We start from the raw sequence: 8266 nt of genomic DNA, 5'->3' as shown, positions 1-8266 counted from the left end.
TTGCTCTGCTAACCAAATGGCAGCTTTTTTGGAGCAGTTGGGATAGATATACGTGACCTGAAAGCTAAATAGGGGAAGAGTAAATTTTATAGTTTTTAATATAGCATTAATTACTATTACTTTAACACATTTCTTTTAGTAAAGTACCATACCACATTTGTTGTTTATATAGTTTAAAATACTTTTAAGAAGCATTGACATGAATAGCATAGGACGGGTATATTGCAATACGGTACAGATTAGGTTATTAATTACTGGGACTATTTTAGTACAGGTAAATTTTTGGTGGCAGAACACACCTTTTTTAAATATGAATTTGATTATTTACTAATTGGGTCACCAAAAACAATAAGGACCCATTTTTTTATATATATACTACAGACCCCTGGAATGGCCATTATATTAACCCCATTATAAAAACCACTAATTTACATTTTAAATTCTTTAGGCTTATTTGTAGTCATGTGATATACCTTTACTTTTACTGACCGGTTTGTTTTCTTTAGTTGTTTGCTTATATGGGATATTTTGAATGTTAAAAATATTTTTAAACAATATTTAAATAAATTACTAAAGTGGGAAGGCCTTGGCTATTGGGTGTTATTAGACTATATGGTATTGTCTGTACTTGGATGTGTTACGGGGGATAGTATAGTGGAGAAAATGGCGGGGGCAGTGGCAACAAGGCGTTTCTGGTATTTGTTATTTAACAGCCAATCAGAAAGGACAATACATGCTGAAGATACTTATTTAAAAACACAGGGCGCAGCCTGTGGAATAAAGCCCCACATTTAATTAATACCACTTTGTTAAGCATGGGTTTTACAAGGCTTTTTTGGCTAGTGTATAATTTTTTGTTTTTTTACCAGGGTTAGTTTTTAATGTTTTTTGTGGTTAGGAATTTTTGGACGTTGGCAGTTTTAGCAGAGAGAGCGGGTTTTTTTGTTTGAAGCAGTTGTGGTTTAGTACCATGTAGGGGAGAAGTTACCAGCACGTTACCCTGCAGTGGTCTGGGGTTTTTTGGCAAATGCTGGCTGTGTGGTAATTTCATTACTGGACAAGTGAGCCCTAACTAGCACTTCAGTTTGTTGGTTTGTTAGTTTTGCTGTCCAGAAGGAGGAAAAGCAATACCAGAAGGAGGGACAGGCTGATTAGTAGTTGAAGTGGAGTTATTTTGAGGCCGAGGGACTTTTTTGCAGAAAGAAGCATGGGTTCAGGCAGTGAGCTCTTGGCACTTTACAGCAGTGTTGGTAGTTAGCAGGACTTGCTAAGGGCCTTTTTAGCGTGGGGCCAGAGCAGTTTTGTGTTGACGGACCTGTGCATAGACCCAGTTACCTGTTTTTTAACCAATGGCAGGTTGGTTGAGGTTTCTTGGAGCAGGACTTTTCTTACCTGTGAATACAGAGACCTAACACATTTTATTAATGCCTGGCAGTGTTCTGCAGATTTTACGGCTGCTTGGACCCATTTTAAGCCCCCGGTTTTTTCTTGGGGCAGTTAGGTTTTAATAAAATCGCTTATGTATTTTAGCTCATTTGACTAAAATTTTTATGGCCAAATGATTTTAATGAAATCATTTTTTTGCCTGGATTTATTTGCAGACCTTTTTTTGGAAAGGGGCCCTTTTTTTTTTTTCAAGCTGGCTGCAAAGAAACGAAGAATTTCTTTGTAGCATTTTGTAAAATTTAACTACTTAATTTTTAGCAATTATAGAGTTAACTTTAGTTTTTTAAAATTACTTATTTTTTTAAAATGACACTTAAAATTGTAAAATCTAAGTTAATTAATTGTTTTAGGGATTTAAATTTTTGATGCTTGTAATTAGCTATGCTTTTAAAGTTTTTAACTTTTAAAAAAAAAATGTTGTGTTGCTTGCTTGGGCCCGATTTTGCTTTTTTTGCGGAACCGTTCCTTTTTATGGGTACAAGCCTTGTTTTATTACCACTTTAGCAAGGAGGGTGGGCTTTTTAACTAGCTCCCACCCCTTGGGGTTATTTTTTTGGAAACATTTTTATTTCCAAGGGCTACCCGGGTGGTGGCGTGTGAGGCTGGCCACCTGGGCAGAATGCATGGCCAATTGGCGTTGTCACTGTTTCATGTTTTTTACGGCAGACACACGGCCATTGCGGCATATGCTGAGCACACATGGTTACATTTTCACATGTTCCTGAAGGGCTGGTACTTGCTTAGCCAGGGCTTCAGGCGTGTGCATTCCACTTTTTTTGCCTAGAAGTTTTGTTTTAAGGCTTGCAACTTGTTTTGGGCGGAGGTTTGAGTTTCTGCTTGGATAGTGATTTATGCTTTTAGTTGCTTCATTTTTTTGAGCTGTTGGGTACACATATTTTTTTAATTTTTTTCTATTGCTTAGCTTTGCTATGACTTGGGGTAGACCCACCTGCACCCTTTGTTTGCAGCCCGGGGTGGAGAGCGGAATGCTAAACCGTTTTTTTTGTTTTTTGTTTTGTTTTTTAGGCATACTATAATGGAGAGTGGGGCTTATTTTTAATTATGCAATTTTTAACCTATAATACCAACAGTGCCAAACAAAGCAAACGTAAAATAACAAGGATAAAACAGATAGATGGTGTGCAATGTTCAGGGCTTTTTCCCTTTGCAATTTTTTCTTCAACTGTCTCAGATTTTTTGTTACCAATTTGCCTGTGCCTTAGTTAATTAGGCTAAGACCACAGGATCGCAGGGGCGGAGATGAAGAGCACACACCATGTGACTGAATTTTAAATCTTTATTAATAAACTAACACAGTGGTGAGTGTAGGAACTGCTTTTACGTTACTTAAAGGAAGAAAAAATGTTAATACTTAAACCTTGACCCACTTTTATACATGTACACACGCTGCCCGGGCTGGCCAGCCCCGGGGGTAGGAGAGAGAGAGAGAGCGGTGGATGGTAGGTTGTTTTGTGTATAGATTGTTTAAAGGTACGCTGCAAAATTTTTTAACTTGCTTTTCCTTTTGAGAGGGATTTTTATGCCCTGGGTTTTTTGGAGCGTTCCTTTTAGGGATCTTTGCTTGGTATTTTAGTTTAGGCCGGCTGTTTGTGGCCTTTTTAGCGTTTTCAAACCATTCTGGCTTTAGGGTTGCAAAGGCAGACTGTTGGGTTTTACCGGGCAGCCAATCTTTGCAAATGTAATTTTAGTTTTGCAACTTATTTGCTTTTTGTTTTATGTGTGTTTATATTTTTTTTACAGCCAGCTGGGTGTGAAAGCAGTTTTTTTTCTACTTGGCTTGGTCTCTGTTTTTTTATTTTTGAATGCAGGGCAGCTTTTTTTATTTTTAGGCCAAACTGACTTTTTAAATTAACCCTCCCTCCCCCACCGCCCCGCTTTATTTTTTTTTTTCATTTAGCTTTAACTAATTGGGGATATGAAAGAGCTGAGAGGGTTAACAATATAGTTTGGGTAGGGAGGCATTTGGTTGCATTACATTTAGTTTTTAAATTTTGTACTTGAGTTTTTAATTTGGGGAGGGAGTTTTTTGGCTTTTGCACTTGAGACTTATGGAGGTTTTTGTAGCTTTTTTTTTTGAGGTGTATGATTTTATTTAAATTGAAGGTACCTTTTAGTGGGAATTGTTTAGAGGGATTATTATGTAAAAATTTTAATTACACAAGGGAGTATTTTGTTCACTTAGTGGCTTATAAAATAGTTTCCCCAGGTTATTTTGTTTGCTGTGTTAGCTGCTTAAAAGCTAAAAAGATTTTTACATACTTTAGGGAAAGGGTTTGCAGGGTAGCAGCTGATAAGTAGGAAAGGCTTTCACTTTTTTGCACTTTTTGCTGGGTCATGAGGTTTGGCTGACCCCTCCCCCCTTATGTTTAGAACTTTTTTACTTAGAGAGTGAGGGCCCTGGTGTGCCTGAAGTTTGCTTAAGTCCCAGACCTCGATAACGGCACTTACTTTTTACACATTTATTATTTACTTTTATTTTATTTACTTTGATCTTTAAGGTTATAGATTAAAAAAATGCATCTAATGTTTTATGTTTGGACGTAATACACCCTTATTGAGGCAGCAAAAATTTTTAGCTTTGATTAGGTTTGACCTCAACCTCATATTGGGGGTGCGGAAAAAAGTTTTTCAGCACCACTTTGCATTTGGCTTTGTTGCATAATCAATAAGTTTGCATGGTGTGAGCCCAAAGGGACAGACAGTCCCATGATTAGGAATTTTTTTTTGATACCCCAGTATCGATTTTTATAGGTTTTTTTTACCTTTTGTTTGGTGCTTTGGGCTTTGAAGGGGAAAGGTTTGTAGTAGTTGCTCCTGTTTTAGCCGGGCATCGTTATCCGAGTCACGGCACCAAATTGTGGAAGAAAACAAGTTCTTACTTTTAGTTTGGATGCAACAAGTTAGAGACAGTTTTATTTTTAGGCAATTGCAAGAAGGAAGACGTCCGTTTGGACAGAGTGTCCTTACGCAAATTTTTAAAGTATAAAAAATGTAAAGCAAGTATTTATAGCTTTTTATTATTTATGTAATAATAAAGCTTTGTTTTGTTTATACTTGTTTATATTTTATTTGTAGCAAAAAATGTTAAACAATTACATTTTATTGTTATTGTAAGGCAAGGTTAAAACCAACTTTGCTTTGCAATTTTTATACGCTTACCAGTTTTGCCTTTACAAGTTTTGCATTAGAGTTAGCCTGACTTTTGCTTTCTTTTCAACAGAACTAAGATGGCTGCACTTAAATCCCTTTTTGTTACTTCCACAGGAAGTTTAGACTTGAAATTAGATGAAGGTTTCTAACCATCAGAGGAGTGCAGTTCTGGAACAGCCTTCCAAGGGAAGCAGTGGGGGCAAAAGACCTAGCTGGTTTCAAGATTAAGCTTGATAAATTTGTGGAGGAGATAGTATGATGGGTTAACATGATTTTGGCAATTAATTGATCTTTGACTATTTGTGGTAGATGGGGCCTAGTGGCCTGGGACGGGATGTTGGATGGAATGGGATCTGAGTTACCCAGAAAAGAATTCTCTGCAGCAGGACAAAGCCCAGGCCCAGCAGAGCAGCCGGGGACCCACCAGGCAGTAGTGGGAGCCCCAGGGCCAGGGGAGCAGCAGCAGCCCCAGGGCTCATGCCCAGGGCCAGGCGGCAGCCCACGTGGCTCCCACAGCGCAGCGCCCCCGGTGGCCGGAGGAGGAATTACATCACTCCCCGCCGGAGCCCATCAAAGCCTCAGCGCCCCCTTCAGGGAAGCGGGTTAACAACTGGTTCTAAAATGGCTTCAAAATGTAAGAACCGGTTGGCGCGAACCGGCTCCAGCTCTCCACGGCATGTGGCCATGACTCTACTTACCTGTCAGTGTCGGTTGTTCAGACTCTTCCTGGACACATGGTACATCTGCTGCTGGCCATCACTGAGATGTAGGTCCTTCATCCACACAAGGACATGGCATATCAAGGTCAATCTAGCAGCTCCCATCTGGTCTTCACCTCTGCAATGGACGGCTAGTCCGACCCTGACCAGAGAAAGACAGGGTGGTGTTCTTCAGGGGAATCTGCTGGAGCTCCCGTCTCCCCCACTCCACCTCTCTCCCCCGCACGCGAAGGAATTTCCGAAGATAGCACTGTTGGGGACACTGGGGCATGGCCACTAGGTAACTCGAGGGGATGGAAGACCACGAGTGTCGATGAAGCCCCCTCTCACTAGGCCCAGGTGTCCTTGCCCCCCCCCTCCCGCGCCTGGAGGCACACACAGCAGTTATGCTAAGAATCTGCAACAATATGTTGCAGAGTCAGACTGCCTGCAACTAAGCAAGGCCAAAGAGGGGAAAGATGGAAGAACAATGCTAAATAAAGCAGCTTTATGTATAGTTTAACAAATGAAACAGAAAATCAGGGAACTAGCTGGGAACTGGATTGGCTGGCTATATGGATACTTGGGGCAGCTTGCTATTGGATAAGTATGCTGGAAAAAAGAATGTATAAAAGCCTGTGTAACTTCCTGCTCTGTGTGCAGGATTTGAGATTTTATTCTCCATGTACCTTTTTGCAGCTGCAAATAAACTTTTCTGTTTCTCCACCCCGTTGTGATTATTGGGTGCAGCACACCGGGTAACGAACCAACTCAAGCTGTTGTTCAGCCTCTCGGCACTGGGTGCCGGCAACACCACTAATCATGGATAAACAAAGCAGCCAAGATGAGGTCAGTGTGGCTTGACTTACTGAGCAGACTGGTTCTAAGGGAAGAACAGATTTCTCCCCTGCTCTAGGGAGATTCCCATTGGAAAAGTATCTGATGGTGGGGGTGGGGGCAATGCAAGCCCCCAGCCCCTTGAATGGCAGGAAATCAGGACTCGGGGAGTTAAGGGGTGTCTCTGTCCTGCTGCAGGGAGCAGGTCTGGAGAGCAGAAAGGGCACTAGTGGCGTTGTAGGAAAGACAGTGACTTCTACCTGTGAAGGTGGCTGAAGCTTCTTGCAGACATTAGTCAAAGATCCTCACACCTCCTTTGGGGATCCTTTTTCCCTAAGAATAAAATAAGGAGAATGACATGTGAAGCCCAGGTCTGGGATCCAGGGAAAAGGCAGGATCTCAGCCAGAGTACACACCAGGAACCTGATCTTTATCCCAAGAACCACAATTACCCAGATGAGGTTTTCTCCCCCATTTGCTTCCAGGTTATTTACTCACAGGATTCATTCGTTTGCTTTCCTGTGTTTCCACTCTCTGCATCTGTTCATTGGTTTAAGTAACATTCTTTCAGTTTTTGCTTCTGTTTCCTCTTATTACAGGATAGCATCTGCTTAGCACCTTCAAAAAATAAATTAAAAACAAAATCCTGATTCTACATTGAAGAGAAAAGTTTCTGAGAATTTGGCTGCAGAACTTCAGTGTCTGCATATGTCATTCACCAGTATTTATTGTGGTGCAGGTCTGATGCAATCTGCCCACCCAAGAATACCCACATGAAGCATGGGGTGCCCTTAGAATACCAGTTAAAAGAGAGGAAGAGAGTGGATTAATAGCGTGGGGGGGGGGAATCCAAAAAAATCCAGTGCATCAGCACTTCTCCGCATCACTGCAGCACCAGTCCCGGGAGCAATACAGGTTAAAAATCTCCATGGTTCTTTCCCCCTAGAACCACATCCGACCAGAAAAAGGCCTTCAGCCAATTATTTCCTTACACTCTGAATGGGTGAAATTCAGCCCTGTGCCGACAGCCAGGGCAAGGTCTGTATATCACAGCGGGTTTAAGTGGCACTTCACTGCCCAGGTGCTGTGAGACTTCGGTGGCATAGTTTTCATCCTGGATTGGAACAGCCAGTGGGAATCCTGTGAGGTACAGAGCAGAGAGAGGTTGGGGCCACAACGTTCACCTCAGAGGCTGAGCTTCTACAGACTTTTGGGATGTTCCCATCTGAGGAGGATGATTTTGGCCAACCCTAGTTCAGAGCTTTCAGCACCTCAACCGGTGAACCTCTGGCACAATTGTTCTAATGTATCTGAACTTTTCAGGCCTTGCCCCCACCTCTGACACCCCTTGTACCTCACCATTGCCCTCTAACAGCCCCTGTCCCTTCTCTTGATCCCTGCCACGCCCAAATACAGAGAGTAGCTCATGCTCCTTCTCTCTTAGACCTTCTTCTTACATGATCCTTCCCTACCTTTTGACAAACTGATCACTGTGCCCTTCCCCAGCTCCTGGAGGAATTGCGGCTCCTCAGGACAACCTGGGAATGGGTGGCTCCTACCTCCGGGTGGGGTGTGTGGTTTTCCATCTAAGCATCCCTGAGAGCCAGTACTTCTCGATTTCACAGGATGAGGCCATGGCTCCCCAAGCCGGGCCAGCTGCAGGCTGCATTGCTCTTGGCAACATGGACAGATCCCAGAACCTGGAAGACAGAGCGGGGAGGAAACCCTTGCTCATTTCCCTTTCAGAGCCCCCTTCAAAGACAGGTCAAGAGGGAAGGAGAGGAGGAAGGGCAGAAAGTGAAGCTGCCCCTGTGGGGAGGGCACTCCTGTAGAACCCAGTCAGTTCCCAGCTCTCCCCCACATTGCTCGGTGTGACCTTGGAGAGGTCACTTCCTCACCTTCATTCCCTGTCTGTAAAATGGGGGTACATGTCTCCCCCGCCCCACAGGGAGGAGAAGGGAGGAGAGACCCATTTTCGGTGAGGGACTCAGACACTCTGGGCACAGATTGTGCCAGAGTGAGGGAAGGGACCCAGAGTTTGCTCCCTAGACCCAGGGGAGGAAGATGTTATCAGAAGGTCAGCAAAGGGGATGGGCCAGGAACTGCTGCCATGG

The 8266-nt window shown here is 42.9% G+C and overlaps 1 long non-coding RNA gene across 1 annotated transcript; it reads left to right on the top strand.

Annotated features, from left to right (window-relative positions):
- The first annotated feature begins 2378 nt into the window (after positions 1-2378).
- LOC142072457 (uncharacterized) lies at positions 2379-6041 on the top strand. The gene is made up of 2 exons (XR_012668800.1): positions 2379-2906; positions 4732-6041. It is a non-coding gene; the product is annotated as an uncharacterized LOC142072457 (long non-coding RNA).
- The last annotated feature ends 2225 nt before the right edge of the window (positions 6042-8266 follow it).

This window comes from Caretta caretta, chromosome 6 (genome assembly GCF_965140235.1).
Source record: "Caretta caretta isolate rCarCar2 chromosome 6, rCarCar1.hap1, whole genome shotgun sequence".
Lineage (NCBI taxonomy): Eukaryota > Metazoa > Chordata > Testudines > Cheloniidae > Caretta > Caretta caretta.
The sequence above is the reverse complement of the archived record's forward strand: the minus strand, read 5'-3'. Positions and strand labels throughout refer to the sequence as shown.